The sequence below is a fragment of the Haliotis rubra genome, unplaced genomic scaffold (genome assembly GCF_003918875.1).
Source record: "Haliotis rubra isolate DU_JTF1 unplaced genomic scaffold, ASM391887v1 Scf657, whole genome shotgun sequence".
Taxonomy (NCBI): Eukaryota; Metazoa; Mollusca; class Gastropoda; order Lepetellida; family Haliotidae; genus Haliotis; species Haliotis rubra.
The window spans coordinates 589950-606826 of record NW_025767365.1 but is presented as its reverse complement, the minus strand read 5'-3'; positions in this window follow the sequence as shown (position 1 = coordinate 606826).

Below are 16877 nucleotides of genomic sequence, written 5' to 3'. Positions count from 1 at the left end.
TATCTCTGTACTATAGTCAGATGTAGGGCTGGGTTATCTCTGTACTATAGTCAGATGTAGGGGCTGGGTTATCTCTGTACTATAGTCAGATGTAGGGTTGGGTTATCTCTGTACTATAGTCAGATGTAGGGCTGGGTTATACTCTGGATCTCTATAGTCAGATGTAGGGCTGGGGTCTGGGTTAGGGGCTCATCTCTGGACTATAGTAGTCAGATGTAGGGCTGGGTTATCTCTGTACTATAGTCAGATGTAGTAGCTGGGTTATCTCTGTACTATAGTCAACTGTAGGGGCTGGGTTATCTCTGTACTATAGTCAGATGTAGGGGTTTTGGGTTATTTCAGTACTATAGTCAGATGTAGTAGCTGGGTTATCTCTGTACTATAGTCAGATGTAGTAGCTGGGTTATCTCTGTACTATAGTCAGATGTAGGGGCTGGGTTATCTCTGGACTATAGTCAGATGTAGGGGCTGGGTTATCTCTGTACTATATACAGATGCAGTAGCTGGGTTATCTCTGTACTAAAGTATTATGTAGTAGCTGGGTTACTTCTGTACTATGGTCAGATGTAGGAGGTGGGTTATCTCTGTACTATAGTCAGATGTAGGGGTTAGGTTATCTCTGTACTATAGTCAGATGTAGGGCGTGGGTTATCTCTGTACTATAGTCAACTGTAGGAGATGGGTTATATCTGTACTATAGTCAACTGTAGTGACTGGGTTTTCTCTGTACTATAGTCAACTGTAGGGGCTGGGCTATCTCTGTACTATAGTCAACTATAGGGGGCTGGGTTATCTCTGCACTATAGTCAGATGTAGGGGCTGGGTTATCTCTGTACTATAGTCAGATGTAGGGCTGGGTAATCTCTGTACTATAGTCAGATGTGGTATCTAAGGTTATCTCTACTATAGTAAGATGTAGGAGGTGGGTTATCTCTGTACTATAGTCAGATGTAGGGACTGGTTTATCTCTGTACTATAGTCAACTGTACGGGGTGGGTTATCTCTGTACTATAGTGAACTGTAGCGGCTGGGTTATCTCTGTACTATAGACAACTGTATGGGGTGGGTTATCTCTGTACTATAGAGAACTGTATGGACAGGGTTATCTCTGTACTATAGTCAACTATAGGAGGTGTGTTATCTCTGTACTATAGTCAACTGTAGGAGGTGGGTTATCTCTGTACTATAGACAACTGTAGGAGGTGGGTTATCTCTGTACTAAAGTAAACTGTAGGAGGTGGGTTATCTCTATACTATAGTCAACTGTACGAGATGGGTTATCTCTGTACTATAGTCAACTGTAGGAGGTAGGTTATCTCTGTACTATCGTCAACTGTACGGGGTGGGTTATCTCTGTACTATAGTGAACTGTAGCGGCTGGGTTATCTCTGTACTATAGACAACTGTATGGGGTGGGTTATCTCTGTACTATAGAGAACTGTATGGACTGGGTTATCTCTGTACTATAGTCAACTATAGGAGGTGTTTTATCTCTGTATTATAGTCAACTATAGGAGGTGGGTTATCTCTGTACTATAGTCAACTGTAGGAGATGGGTTATCTCTGTACTAAAGTAAACTGTAGGAGGTGGGTTATCTCTATACTATAGTCAACTGTACGAGATGGGTTATCTCTGTACTATAGTCAACTGTAGGGGTTGAGTTATCTCTATACTATACTCAACTGTAGGAGGTGGGTTATCTCTGTACTATAGTCAACTGTAGTAGGTGGGTTATCTCTATACTATAGTCAACTGTAGGAGGTGGGTGACCTCTGTACTATAGACAACTGTTGGAGGTGGGTTATCTCTGTACTATAGTCAGATATAGGGGCTGTGTTATCTCTGTACTATAGTCAACTGTAAGGGGTGGGATATCTCTGAACTAAAGTGAACAGTAGGAGGTGCGTTATCTCTGTAGTATAGTCAACTGTAGGAGGTGGGTTATCTCTGTACTATAGTCAACTGTACGAGGTGGGTTATCTCTGTACTATAGTCAGATGTAAGGGCTGTGTTATCTCTGTACTATAGTCAACTGTAGGAGATGGGTTATCTCTGTACTAGAGTCAACTGTAGGAGGTGGGTTATCTCTGTACTATAGACAACTGTAGGAGGTGGTTTATCTCTGTACTAGAGTCAACTGTAGGAGGTGGGTTATCTCTGTACTAGAGTCAAGTATAGGAGGTGGGTTATCTCTGTTCTATAGACAACTGTAGTGGCTGGGTTATCTCTGGATTATCGTCAACTGTAGGAGCTGGGTTATCTCTGTAGTATAGTCAACAGTAGGGGCTGAGTTATCTCTGTACTATAGTCAACTGTAGGAGATGGGTTATCTCTGTACTACAGTCAACTGTAGGAGGTGGGTTATCTCTGTACTATAGACAACTGTAGGAGGTGGTTTATCTCTGTACTAGAGTCAACTGTAGGAGGTGGGTTATCTCTGTACTAGAGTCAAGTATAGGAGGTGGGTTATCTCTGTTCTATAGACAACTGTAGTGGCTTTTTTATCTCTGTACTATAGACAACTGTAGGAGGTGGGTTATCTCTGTACTAGAGTCAACTGTAGGAGGTGGGTTATCTCTGTACTAGAGTCAACTGTAGGAGGTGGGTTATCTCTGTACTAGAGTCAAGTATAGGAGGTGGGTTATCTCTGTACTATAGACAACTGTAGGAGGTGGCTTTATCTCTGTACTAGAGTCAACTATAGGAGGTGGGTTATCTCTGTACTATAGTCAAGTATAGGAGGTGGGTTATCTCTGTACTATAGTCAACTGTAGGAGGTGGGTTATCTCTGTACTATAGTCAACTGTAGGAGGTGGGTTATCTCTGTACTAGAGTCAAGTATAGGAGGTGGGTTATCTCTGTACTATAGACAACTGTAGGAAGTGGGTGACCTCTGTACTATAAACAACTGTTGGAGGTGGGTTATCTCTGTACTAGAGTCAACTATAGGAGGTGGTTTATCTCTGTACTGTAGTCAACTGTAGTGGCTGGGTTATCTCTGTACTAGAGTCAACTATCGGAGGTGGGTTATCTCTGTACTATAGTCAACTGTAGTTGCTGGATTATCTCTGTGCTATAGTCAGCTGTAGGAGGTGGGTTATCTCTGTACAATAGTCAGATGTAGGGGCTGGGTTATCTCTGTACTATAGTCAACTGTAGTGGCTGGGTTATCTCTGTACTATAGTCAAGTGTAGTGGCTGGGTTATCTCTGTACTATAGTCAACTGTAGGGGCTGGGTTATCTCTGTACTATAGTCAACTGTAGGAGGTGGGTTATCTCTCTACTATAGTCAACTGTAGGAGGTGGGTGACCTCTGTACTATAGACAACTGTTGAAGGTGGGTTATCTCTGTACTATAGTCAACTATAGGAGGTGGGTTATCTCTGTACTATAGTCAACTGTAGGAGGTGGGTTATCTCTGTACTATAGTCAACTGAAGGAGGTGGGTTATCTCTGTAGTATAGTCAACTGTAGTGGCTGGGTTATCTCTGTACTATAGTCAGCTGTAGGAGGTGGGTTAGCTCTGTACAATAGTCAGCTGTAGGGGCTGGGTTATCCCTGTACTATAGTCAACTGTAGTTGCTGGGTTATCTCTGTACTATAGTCATCTGTAGGAGGTGGGTTATCTCTGTACTATAGTCAACTGTACTGGCTGGGTTATCTCTATACTATAGTCAACAGTAGGAGGTGGGTTATCTCTGTACTATAGTCATCTGTAGGAGGTGGGTTATCTCTGTACTATAGTCAACTGTAGTGGCTGGGTTATCTCTGTACTATAGTCAACAGTAGCAGGTGGGTTATCTCTGTACTATAGTCAACTTTAGGAGATGGGTTATCTCTGTACTAGCGTCAACTGTAGGAGGTGGGTTATTTCTGTGCTATAGTCAACTGTAGGAGGTGGGTTATCTCTGTACTATAGTCAAGTATAGGAGGTGGGTTATCTCTGTACTATAGTCAACTGTAGGGGCTGGGTTATCTCTGTACTATAGACAACTGTTGGAGGTGGGTTATCTCTGTACTAGAGTCAAGTATAGGAGGTGGGTTATCTCTGTTCTATAGACAACTGTAGTGGTTTTTTATCTCTGTACTATAGACAACTGTAGGAGGTGGGTGACCTCTGTACTAGAGTCAAGTATAGGAGGTGGTTTATCTCTGTACTATAGACAACTGTAGGAGGTGGTTTATCTCTGTACTATAGACAACTGTAGGAGGTGGTTTATCTCTGTACTAGAGTCAACTGTAGGAGGTGGGTTATCTCTGTACTAGAGTCAACTGTAGGAGGTGGTTTATCTCTGTACTATAGACAACTGTAGGAGGTGGTTTATCTCTGTACTAGAGTCAACTGTAGGAGGTGGGTTATCTCTGTACTAGAGTCAAGTATAGGAGGTGGGTTATCTCTGTTCTATAGACAACTGTAGTGGCTTTTTTATCTCTGTACTATAGACAACTGTAGGAGGTGGGTTATCTCTGTACTAGAGTCAACTGTTGGAGGTGGGTTATCTCTGTACTAGAGTCAACTGTAGGAGGTGGGTTATCTCTGTACTAGAGTCAAGTATAGGAGGTGGGTTATCTCTGTACTATAGACAACTGTAGGAGGTGGTTTATCTCTGTACTAGAGTCAACTATAGGAGGTGGGTTATCTCTGTACTAGAGTCAAGTATAGGAGGTGGGTTATCTCTGTACTATAGACAACTGTTGGAGGTGGGTTATCTCTGTACTAGAGTCAACTGTAGGAGGTGGGTTATCTCTGTACTATAGACAACTATAGGAGGTGGGTTATCTCTGTACTAGAGTCAACTGTTGGAGGTGGGTTATCTCTGTACTAGAGTCAACTATAGGAGGTGGGTTATCTCTGTACTAGAGTCAAGTATAGGAGGTGGGTTATCTCTGTACTATAGACAACTGTAGGAGGTGGGTTATCTCTGTACTAGAGTCAAGTATAGGAGGTGGGTTATCTCTGTACTATAGACAACTGTAGTGGCTTTTTTATCTCTGTACTATAGACAACTATAGGAGGTGGGTTATCTCTGTACTGGAGTCAACTATAGGAGGTGGGTTATCTCTGTACTATAGACAACTGTAGTGGCTTTTTTATCTCTGTACTAGAGTCAACTATAGGAGGTGGGTTATCTCTGTACTATAGACAACTGTAGTGGCTTTTTTATCTCTGTACTAGAGTCAACTATAGGAGGTGGGTTATCTCTGTACGATAGACAACTCTAGGAGGTGGGTGACCTCTGTACTATAGACAACTGTTGGGGGTGGGTTATCTCTGTACTATAGACAACTGTAGTGGCTGGGTTATCTCTGTACTATAGACAACTGTAGGGGGTGGGTTATCTCTGTACTATAGACAACTGTAGTGGCTGGGTTATCTCTGTACTATAGACAACTGTAGGAGGTGGGTTATCTCTGTACTATAGACAACTGTAGGAGGTGGGTTATCTCTGTACTATAGACAACTATAGGTGGTGGGTGACCTCTGTACTATAGACAACTGTAGGGGGTGGGTTATCTCTGTACTAGAGTCAACTATAGGAGGTGGGTTATCTCTGTACTGGAGTCAACTATAGGAGGTGGGTTATCTCTGTACTATAGACAACTGTAGTGGCTTTTTATCTCTGTACTAGAGTCAACTATAGGAGGTGGGTTATCTCTGTACTGATAGACAACTCTAGGAGGTGGGTGACCTCTGTACTATAGACAACTGTTGGGGTGGGTTATCTCTGTACTATAGACAACTGTAGTGGCTGGGTTATCTCTGTACTATAGACAACTGTAGGAGGTGGGTTATCTCTGTACTATAGACAACTGTAGTGGCTGGGTTATCTCTGTACTATAGACAACTGTAGGAGGTGGGTTATCTCTGTACTATAGACAACTGTAGGAGGTGGGTTATCTCTGTACTATAGACAACTATAGGAGGTGGGTTATCTCTGTACTAGAGTCAACTGTTGGAGGTGGGTTATCTCTGTACTAGAGTCAACTATAGGAGGTGGGTTATCTCTGTACTAGAGTCAAGTATAGGAGGTGGGTTATCTCTGTACTATAGACAACTGTAGGAGGTGGGTTATCTCTGTACTAGAGTCAACTATAGGAGGTGGGTTATCTCTGTACTATAGACAACTGTAGTGGCTTTTTTATCTCTGTACTATAGACAACTATAGGAGGTGGGTTATCTCTGTACTGGAGTCAACTATAGGAGGTGGGTTATCTCTGTACTATAGACAACTGTAGTGGCTTTTTTATCTCTGTACTAGAGTCAACTATAGGAGGTGGGTTATCTCTGTACGATAGACAACTCTAGGAGGTGGGTGACCTCTGTACTATAGACAACTGTTGGGGGTGGGTTATCTCTGTACTAGAGTCAACTATAGGAGGTGGGTTATCTCTGTACTGGAGTCAACTATAGGAGGTGGGTTATCTCTGTACTATAGACAACTGTAGTGGCTTTTTTATCTCTGTACTAGAGTCAACTATAGGAGGTGGGTTATCTCTGTACGATAGACAACTGTAGTGGCTGGGTTATCTCTGTACTATAGACAACTGTTGGGGGTGGGTTATCTCTGTACTATAGACAACTGTAGTGGCTGGGTTATCTCTGTACTATAGACAACTGTTGGGGTGGGTTATCTCTGTACTATAGACAACTGTAGTGGCTGGGTTATCTCTGTACTATAGTCAACTGTAGGAGGTGGGTTATCTCTGTACTATAGACAACTGTAGTGGCTGGGTTATCTCTGTACTAGAGTCAACTATAGGAGGTGGGTTATCTCTGTACTATAGACAACTGTAGTGGCTTTTTTATCTCTGTACTAGAGTCAACTATAGGAGGTGGGTTATCTCTGTACTATAGACAACTGTAGGAGGTGGGTGACCTCTGTACTATAGACAACTATAGGAGGTGGGTTATCTCTGTACTATAGACAACTGTAGTGGCTGGGTTATCTCTGTACTAGAGTCAACTATAGGAGGTGGGTTATCTCTGTACTAGAGTCAACTGTAGGAGGTGGGTTGTCTCTGTACTATAGACAACTGTAGGAGGTGGGTTATCTCTGTACTAGAGTAAACTGTAGTTGCTGGGTTATCTCTGTACTATAGTCAAGTATAGGAGGTGGGTTATCTCTGTACTATAGTCAACTGTAGGAGGTGGGTTATCTCTGTACTATAGTCAACTGTAGTGGCTGGGTTATCTCTGTACTATAGTCAGCTCTAGGAGGTGGGTTATCTCTGTACAATAGTCAGATGTAGGGGCTGGGGTTATCTCTGTACTAGAGTCAACTGTAGGAGGTGGGTCATATCTGTACTATAGTCAACTGTAGTGGCTGGGTTATCTCTGTACTATAGTCAACTGTAGGAGGTGGGTTATCTCTGTACTATAGTCAGATGTAGGGGCTGGGTTATCTCTGTACTATAGTCAACTGTAGGAGGTGGGTTATCTCTGTACTATAGTCAACTGTACTGGCTGGGTTATCTCTGTACTATAGTCAACTATAGGAGGTGGGTTATCTCTGTGCTATAGTCAACTGTAGGGGCTGGGTTATCTCTGTACTATAGACAACTGTTGGAGGTGGGTTATCTCTGTACTAGAGTCAACTGTAGTGGCTTTTTTATCTCTGTACTATAGACAACTATAGGAGGTGGGTTATCTCTGTACTGGAGTCAACTATAGGAGGTGGGTTATCTCTGTACTATAGACAACTGTAGTGGCTTTTTATCTCTGTACTAGAGTCAACTATAGGAGGTGGGTTATCTCTGTACGATAGACAACTCTAGGAGGTGGGTGACCTCTGTACTATAGACAACTGTTGGGGGTGGGTTATCTCTGTACTATAGACAACTGTAGTGGTTGGGTTATCTCTATACTATACTCAACTGTAGGAGGTGGGTTATCTCTGTACTATAGACAACTGTAGTGGTTGGGTTATCTCTATACTATACTCAACTGTAGGAGGTGGGTTATCTCTGTACTATAGACAACTGTAGTGGCTTTTTTATCTCTGTACTAGAGTCAACTATAGGAGGTGGGTTATCTCTGTACGATAGACAACTGTAGGAGGTGGGTGACCTCTGCACTATAGACAACTATAGGAGGTGGGTTATCTCTGTACTATAGACAACTGTAGTGGCTGGGTTATCTCTGTACTAGAGTCAACTATAGGAGGTGGGTTATCTCTGTACTAGAGTCAACTGTAGGAGGTGGGTTGTCTCTGTACTATAGACAACTGTAGGAGGTGGGTTATCTCTGTACTAGAGTAAACTGTAGTTGCTGGGTTATCTCTGTACTATAGTCAAGTATAGGAGGTGGGTTATCTCTGTACTATAGTCAACTGTAGGAGGTGGGTTGTCTCTGTACTATAGTCAACTGTAGTGGCTGGGTTATCTCTGTACTATAGTCAGCTCTAGGAGGTGGGTTATCTCTGTACAATAGTCAGATGTAGGGGCTGGGGTTATCTCTGTACTAGAGTCAACTGTAGGAGGTGGGTCATATCTGTACTATAGTCAACTGTAGTGGCTGGGTTATCTCTGTACTATAGTCAACTGTAGGAGGTGGGTTATCTCTGTACTATAGTCAGATGTAGGGGCTGGGTTATCTCTGTACTATAGTCAACTGTAGGAGGTGGGTTATCTCTGTACTATAGTCAACTGTACTGGCCGGGTTATCTCTGTACTATAGTCAACTATAGGAGGTGGGTTATCTCTGTGCTATAGTCAACTGTAGGGGCTGGGTTATCTCTGTACTATAGTCAACTGTAGGAGGTGGGTTATCTCTGTGCTATAATCAACTGTATCAGCGGAAACCGACGTCATGCTTTTCATCAACCCAATCTAACCTTCACACTAGATTTTCACGATCCAGTATTGGCTAGTCCAATGTTGACATGTGTTGATAAAGGTGTGAGCTTGGCTGCCCATTGGTTGAAGTGGGAGCGGGGGCACCCTGGCTCATACTATTCATTGTTTGTGGTGCTGTTCACTCAGCTTAATTTTGAGCTGCTGTTTTACCTCTGTCAAAGTATAATTCATGAGATAAGTTTTCAATCATTATTTGTCCACTTGAGTTAAAAAAAAACATTAAAGAAGCAATGTTGCTGCATGATTAAATTCAATTTAATTAGCATCTTAGTTCAACCGCAAAATCTACTTCACTGGACTTAAATCAAGCACACATTCCTGACTGCAGCTAAATCTTGTAAAGTTATTTTTCCATCTAAGCTTTGACGTTTCCTGTTAGAAATGCAAGTTATCATCTTATGTAAATTTAAATGTGAATGTGACAGTATACGTGCAGATCCCATATCAGTTTGATGTAAATGGCACAGATTAGCCACATTTTACTTGACCTTCTTTGAGAGTCAGATATCATCTACAGAATCGGCTTTTTTGGATCTAATTTGATAACACTTTATTCTTTTGAGTAAGTGTACTCTTTGTGATTTGATCTTCTATGAAATAATTGGTAATGTGAATAATCAAGTTCTGACAGGAATATACATTTGGAATACACTAAACTTTGGATTATCTGAGCAATGACTTTATGTTCAATAAGCACTTCCTGTATATGCATTAATGCTTTTAACATCTGTTGATTAATTACAGATTCATTAATAACATATTTTTACAGTAATCAAAAAAGTAGTCTAAAACTTTTGATAATTTACTGACAATGTATAGCCAGTCACTGCCATATATCAGGGTAACGTGTCCAGGTGGCTGGTCAATCAGTGTAAAGCCAGTCACTGCCATATATCAGGGTAACGTGTCCAGCTGGCTGGTCAATCAGTATACAGCCAGTCACTGCCATATATCAGGGTAACGTGTCCAGGTGGCTGGTCAATCAGTATACAGCCAGTCACTGCCATGTATCAGGGTAACGTGTCCAGCTGGCTGGTCAATCAGTATACAGCCAGTCACTGCCATATATCAGGGTAACGTGTCCAGGTGCCTGGTCAATCAGTGTACAGCCAGTCACTGCCATATATCAGGGTAACGTGTCCAGCTTGCTGGTCAATCAGTATAGAGCCATTCAGTGCCATATATCAGGGTAACGTGTCCAGCTGGCTGGTCAATCAGTATACAGCCAGTCACCGCCATATATCAGGGTAACGTGTCCAGGTGCCTGGTCAATCAGTGCAGCCACACGTCATAATATCAGGGTAACGTCCAGTTTCGCTATATCGAGGGTAACGCCATATATCAGGGTAACGTATGCGGATGAATTGGTCAATCAGTGTACAGCCAGTCAGCCATATATCAGGGGTAACGTGTCCAGGTATTGGTCAATCATGTGTCATCACTGCCATATATCAGGGTAACGTCCAGCTGGCTGGTCAATCAGTGTACAGCCAGTCACCGCCATATATCAGGGTAACGTATGTCCAGCTTGCTGGTCAATCAGTATACAGCCAGTCACCGCCATATATCAGGGTAACGTGTCCAGGTGCCTGGTCAATCAGTGTACAGCCAGTCACTGCCATATATCAGGTAACGTGTCAACTGGCTGGGTCAATCAGTGTACAGCCAGTCACTGCCATATATCAGGGTAACGTGTCCAGGTGGAAACGTCAATCAGTGTACAGCCAGCCACTGCCATATATCAGGGTAACGTGTCCAGGTGGCTGGTCAATCAGTATACAGCCAGTCACCGCCATATATCAGGGGTAACGTGTCCAGGTGGCTGGTCAATCAGTATCACAGCCAGTGGTCATATCAGGTAATACAGCCAGTCACTGCCATATATCAGGGTAACAGGGTGTCCAGGTGCCTGGTCAATCAGTGTACAGCCAGTCACTGCCATATATCAGGGTAACGTGTCCAGCTTGCTGGTCAATCAGTATACAGCCAGTCACTGCCATATATCAGGGTAACGTGTCCAGCTTGCTGGTCAATCAGTATACAGCCAGTCACTGCCATATATCAGGGTAACGTGTCCAGGTGCCTGGTCAATCAGTGTACAGCCAGTCACTGCCATATATCAGGGTAACGTGTCCAGCTGGCTGGTCAATCAGTGTACAGCCAGTCACTGCCATATATCAGGGTAACGTGTCCAGGTGGCTTGTCAATAGGGTGTACAGCCAGCCACTGCCATATATCAGGGTAACGTGTCCAGGTGGTACTGGTCAATCAGTATACAGCCAGTCACTGCCATATATCAGGGTAACGTGTCCAGGTGGCTGGTCAATCAGTATACAGCCAGTCACCGCCATATATCAGGGTAACGTGTCCAGGTGCCTGGTCAATCAGTATACAGCCAGTCACTGCCATATATCAGGGTAACGTGTCCAGGTGCCTGGTCAATCAGTGTACAGCCAGTCACTGCCATATATCAGGGTAACGTGTCCAACTGGCTGGTCAATCAGTGTACAGCCAGTCACTGCCATATATCAGGGTAACGTGTCCAGGTGGCTTGTCAATAAGTGTACAGCCAGCCACTGCCATATATCAGGGTAACGTGTCCAGGTGGCTGGTCAATCAGTATACAGCCAGTCACTGCCATATATCAGGGTAACGTGTCCAGGTGGCTTGTCAATCAGTATACAGCCAGTCACTGCCATATATCAGGGTAACGTGTCCAGGTGCCTGGTCAATCAGTATACAGCCAGTCACTGCCATATATCAGGGTAACGTGTCCAGCTGGCTGGTCAATCAGTGTACAGCCAGTTACTGCCATATATCAGGGTAACGTGTCCAGCTTGCTGGTCAATCAGTATACAGCCAGTCACTGCCATATATCAGGGTAACGTGTCCAGGTGGCTGGTCAATCAGTGTACAGCCAGTCACTGCCATATATCAGGGTAACGTGTCCAGGTGGCTGGTCAATCAGTGTACAGCCAGTCACTGCCATATATCAGGGTAACGTGTCCAGGTGGCTTGTCAATAAGTGTACAGCCAGCCACTGCCATATATCAGGGTAACGTGTCCAGGTGGCTTGTCAATCAGTGTACAGCCAGCCACTGCCATATATCAGGGTAACGTGTCCAGGTGGCTTGTCAATCAGTGTACAGCCAGTCACTGCCATATATCAGGGTAACGTGTCCAGGTGGCTGGTCAATCAGTGTACAGCCAGTCACTGCCATATACCAGGGTAACGTGTCCAGCTTGCTGGTCAATCAGTATACAGCCAGTCACTGCCATATATCAGGGTAACGTGTCCAGCTGGCTGGTCAATCAGTGTACAGCCAGTCACTGCCATATATCAGGGTAACGTGTCTAGGTGGCTGGTCAATCAGTGTACAGCCAGTCACTGCCATATATCAGGGTAACGTGTCCAGGTGGCTGGTCAATCAGTGTACAGCCAGTCACTGCCATATATCAGGGTAACGTGTCCAGGTGGCTGGTCAATCAGTGTAAAGCCAGTCACTGCCATATACATGTATCAGGGTAACGTGTCCAGGTGGCTGGTCAATCAGTGTACAGCCAGTCAATGCCATATATCAGACTAGCAAGACAGTAGTGCGCTCTGTATCTGCTCTCACAACTGAACCATTAGCCCTGCTCCAAGGCTGTACTGAATGCTGAGCCCATGGATGTTTAGTAATTCTATCCCTCGAGGAGGCAAGTCTATATAAGCGGACCCCAGTCTGTTGTTTTTTAGAAATTATCATTTAAACTATCAATTTTTACCTTTGAGACTTGTGCAGGTCTACTGAACCATTTGAAACTCTGGCAAAGGTTGCTCCAAATATCCAAGGATGATACCAGGCAACAACAGCTGGAGTCTCTGGAACTGCTTGCCTTGGACTATTGGAGCCTGACTCACGATGAAGACTGGAAGTGTATCCTTGTGCATTCTCTGCAGGAGTTTGCAGCTGAGAACCAGTCTTCTGCTATTGTCCTTTAGGTTGCTGGCATCACACCCTCCCTGCACGGGGATCTATGGTACATCATCCTGACCATTTATTATACCCTATATGTGCACTGACATTCTCTCTGCCTGCTATGGACCTTCATTAATGTTCCTGGAAACACAAGTTTGCAAGACCAATCTAACAAGGTCATCCGTCCCCAAATCACATTTTACACAGTCCTCTGACTAGGACAAGATTCAGCTCCTACTCCAGACTCCAGTGCTTGAAACTGGGGATGTGGCTACCATCCTACTGTTATAAACTTCAGTTTCTGTAGAACATGAAAGAAAGGAAAATGAAAACATTAAACCAGAGGTACAATAAAATTTGGTAGGTGAAATACTGGAAGTGATGTAACAACAACAACCATTTAGTAAAATGATGTTTGGGAAAGGTTTTAGGACAGTCATTTTGAGAATATCATGGATGTAACAACAATTGCGGTGAAGGTCTCACATCCTGACTGATTGTTCCACTGCATCATGTTCAAATCCTCCAGAGGTAAATAGTTGGAAGGCATCTCCTTCAGATAGGAAGACTTCTAAGAGACAGTATAATGACTACTGTCAACTATGCAGGGAGTGCACTGGAAACAGAACTGGCTCTTCCTTCTGGTACATTCTGGTAATAATGTAATTCAGGTAGAGGATTCTTAAAAAATATACAAAATAGTTGTCAATGTAAAAACATTCTAAGAAGATTAAATAGAAAAATACCCACATAACCAATCATGTTTTCCAAGGTTATAGATAGTTGAAAGAAGAGAATTTTTCTGGCTTTGTGCAAAGAAGAGCTTAAAAGCTGATAGTGCTTTTAGGTCAACGACTAGTTGTGTAGTTGACAGTTCAGAGGACTTGGTCTAATTGCTGCCAAAATTCATGATTTTTATCAGCAGTGTAATAGATGAGGGTGCTGCAATATATCGTGAAGATTATAGAATTTGGTACAGAATGTTGGCCAAATGTTGGCCTAACATCAGCATGCCAACTGCTACATTAAAGCCAACATTATACCCACATCGGGCCAACATCAGTGTGTTTTCTGGGGTATATTGCCATAGCACAGATTGATCCCCAGCTTGAGAGAGTACCTTGGCCAGGCTGTCGGCTTGTAGTTACATCAGCTTCACTGACTAGTCAATGCCAGCGAAGGCCTTAAGAACCAACCAGATTATATTGTGTGCTCAATAAGTTGTATACAGCAGTCAAACCAATAAAATCTCATTAAATGTGGATAATTTTGGTATAAGAGTGCACCTAACTTTTGTCCTGAAGCTATAATACTAATCAGGCCGTTTCCAGACTTGCTCCACCACTGGGTAATGAGCCTCATACAGACATGTCTGGCTGCATTCATTTAACTGCTTGTTTCATCTTGCCCATTTTTCAGAACCTAACTCTTGACATTAAAATGATGTTTAATCCATAGAACTAATCAAATGTTTTCATATCCTGTTAACTTTCTTATTTTGATTGTCTGTGTGTCGGGGACTGAGGCAAACTTGGAATCACTGAACATTCAGTGTAATGTTCTAAGTAATATGCGAGTCCCTCTATTTATTTTAGTACTTCATGATCTTCAACCCAAAACCAGAGTTTTATTCATTATGATCTTCCACCAAACAGTATCTGTATTAGCATTTCATGTAAACATCAAATCTTGACCAGAAAATCCAGTGATTATATAATGAGCATTTTCCTTTTAGTTGCTTTTAGGAGGTTTGAGATGGGAGGAAAATGTATCACATATTTCAGTGTTTATAATGATTTTATCAATACTGCAATTAAGTAAGGCAAATGTTTTAATCCATGTTTTTAAGTAAATGTGACTAGTCGAAACTATAAGCAATAGGCAACTTGGAACACTTATGTTCTGCTTATGATAAAAATGTATTTAAATATTAAAATGAAAGTTAAATTCGAACAGTTAGATATGTAAATTATTTTTAGCATAAATAAAGTTGAAATTCAATAAAAAATATCAAATGTCAAATCAGCTTGCCTCATTTAAACTCAAGGCTGCATCATTGAGACTGGTTGAGGGGAGGTAACTCTTCCATCCCCAGTGTGAGTCTCTGCTGGTATCTGCTGGGCCAGGTCGATGCGCTGACTGACCGGCAACAGCCACCACACACTGGTAAGTTCTCTACATCTTTCACAGCAAAGTAATCAAAGTGTCTTTCGGTATTTTCTACATAAGAGCTTTAATCTGTGTGCATATAAAGTGTACACAGCATTATTTCCAGTCTGAAAACAGTGGCTGGAATAGGAGACAGGTTTGCACAGGTTGCAGACAAGAAACCACCTTTGATAATTTAACCAAATACTTAAATCAAAGTTTAAATATTGTCTTCTGCTTTAAGCTCTTATATGTTGAGAACCTTGTTGGGAGGATACATCATGATGCTGCGTAGATATGTCATGACTTTTGTTGTGAGGACACATCATGATGCTGCATAGATATGTTGTGACTTTTGTCGGGAGGAAACATCATGATGCTGCGCAGATATGTTGTGACTTTTGTTGTGAGGGTACATCATGATGCTGCGCAGATATGTCGTGACTTTTGTTGTGAGGGTACATCATGATGCTGCGTAGATATGTCGTGACTTTTGTTGGGAGGATACATCATGATGCTGCGTAGATATGTCGTGACTTTTGTTGTGAGGATACATCATGATGCTGCGTAGATATGTTGTGACTTTTGTTGTGAGGGTACATCATGATGCTGCGCAGATATGTTGTGACTTTTGTTGTGAGGGTACATCATGATGCTGCGTAGATATGTTGTGACTTTTGTTGTGAGGATACATCATGATGCTGCGTAGATATGTCGTGACTTTTGTTGTGAGGATACATCATGATGCTGCGTAGATATGTCGAGACTTTTGTTGTGAGGATACATCATGATGCTGCGTAGATATGTCGTGACTTTTGTTGGGAGGAAACATCATGATGCTGCATAGATATGTCATGACTTTTGTTGGGAGGAAACATCAGATTTTGCGAAGATATGTCGTGACTTTTGCTGGGAGGATACATCGTAATGCTGCGTAGATATGTCGTGACTTTTGTTGTGAGGAAACATCATGATGCTGCGTAGATATGTCGTGACTTTTGTTGGGAGGAAACATCATGATGCTGCATAGATATGTCGTAACTTTTGTTGGGAGGAAACATCAGATGCTGCGTAGATATGTCGTGACTTTTGTTGGGAGGAAACATCAGATGCTGCGTAGATATGTCGTGACTTTTGTTGGGAGGAAACATCAGATGCTGCGTAGATATGTCGTGACTTTTGTTGATAGGAAACATCAGATGCTGCATAGATATGTCGTGACTTTTGTTGTGAGGATACATCATGATGCTGCGTAGATATATCGTGACTTTTGTTGGGAGGAAACATCAGATGCTGTGAAGATATGTCGTAACTTTTGTTGTGAGGATACATCATGATGCTGCATAGATATGTCGTAACTTTTGTTGGGAGGAAACATCAGATGCTGCGTAGATGCTGTTGGGAGATACAGATTTTGCGTAGATATGTCTTGACTTTTGTTGGGAGGAAACATCAGATGCTGCATAGATATGTGCTGCGTAGATATGTCGTAACTTTTGTTGGGAGGAAACATCAGATGCAGCGTAGATATGTCGTGACTTTTGTTGGGAGGAAACATCAGATGCTGCGTAGATATGTCGTGACTTTTGTTGGGAGGAAACATCAGATGCTGCGTAGATATGTTGTGACTTTTGTTGGGAGGAAACATCAGATGCTGCGTAGATATGTCGTGACTTTTGTTGGGAGGAAACATCAGATGCTGCGTAGATATGTCGTGACTTTTGTTGGGAGGAAACATCAGATGCTGCATAGATATGTCGTGACTTTTGTTGGGAGGAAACATCAGATTTTGCGAAGATATGTCGTGACTTTTGCTGGGAGGATACATCATAATGCTGCGTAGATATGTCGTGACTTTTGTTGTGAGGAAACATCATGATGCTGCGTAGATATGTCGTGACTTTTGTTGG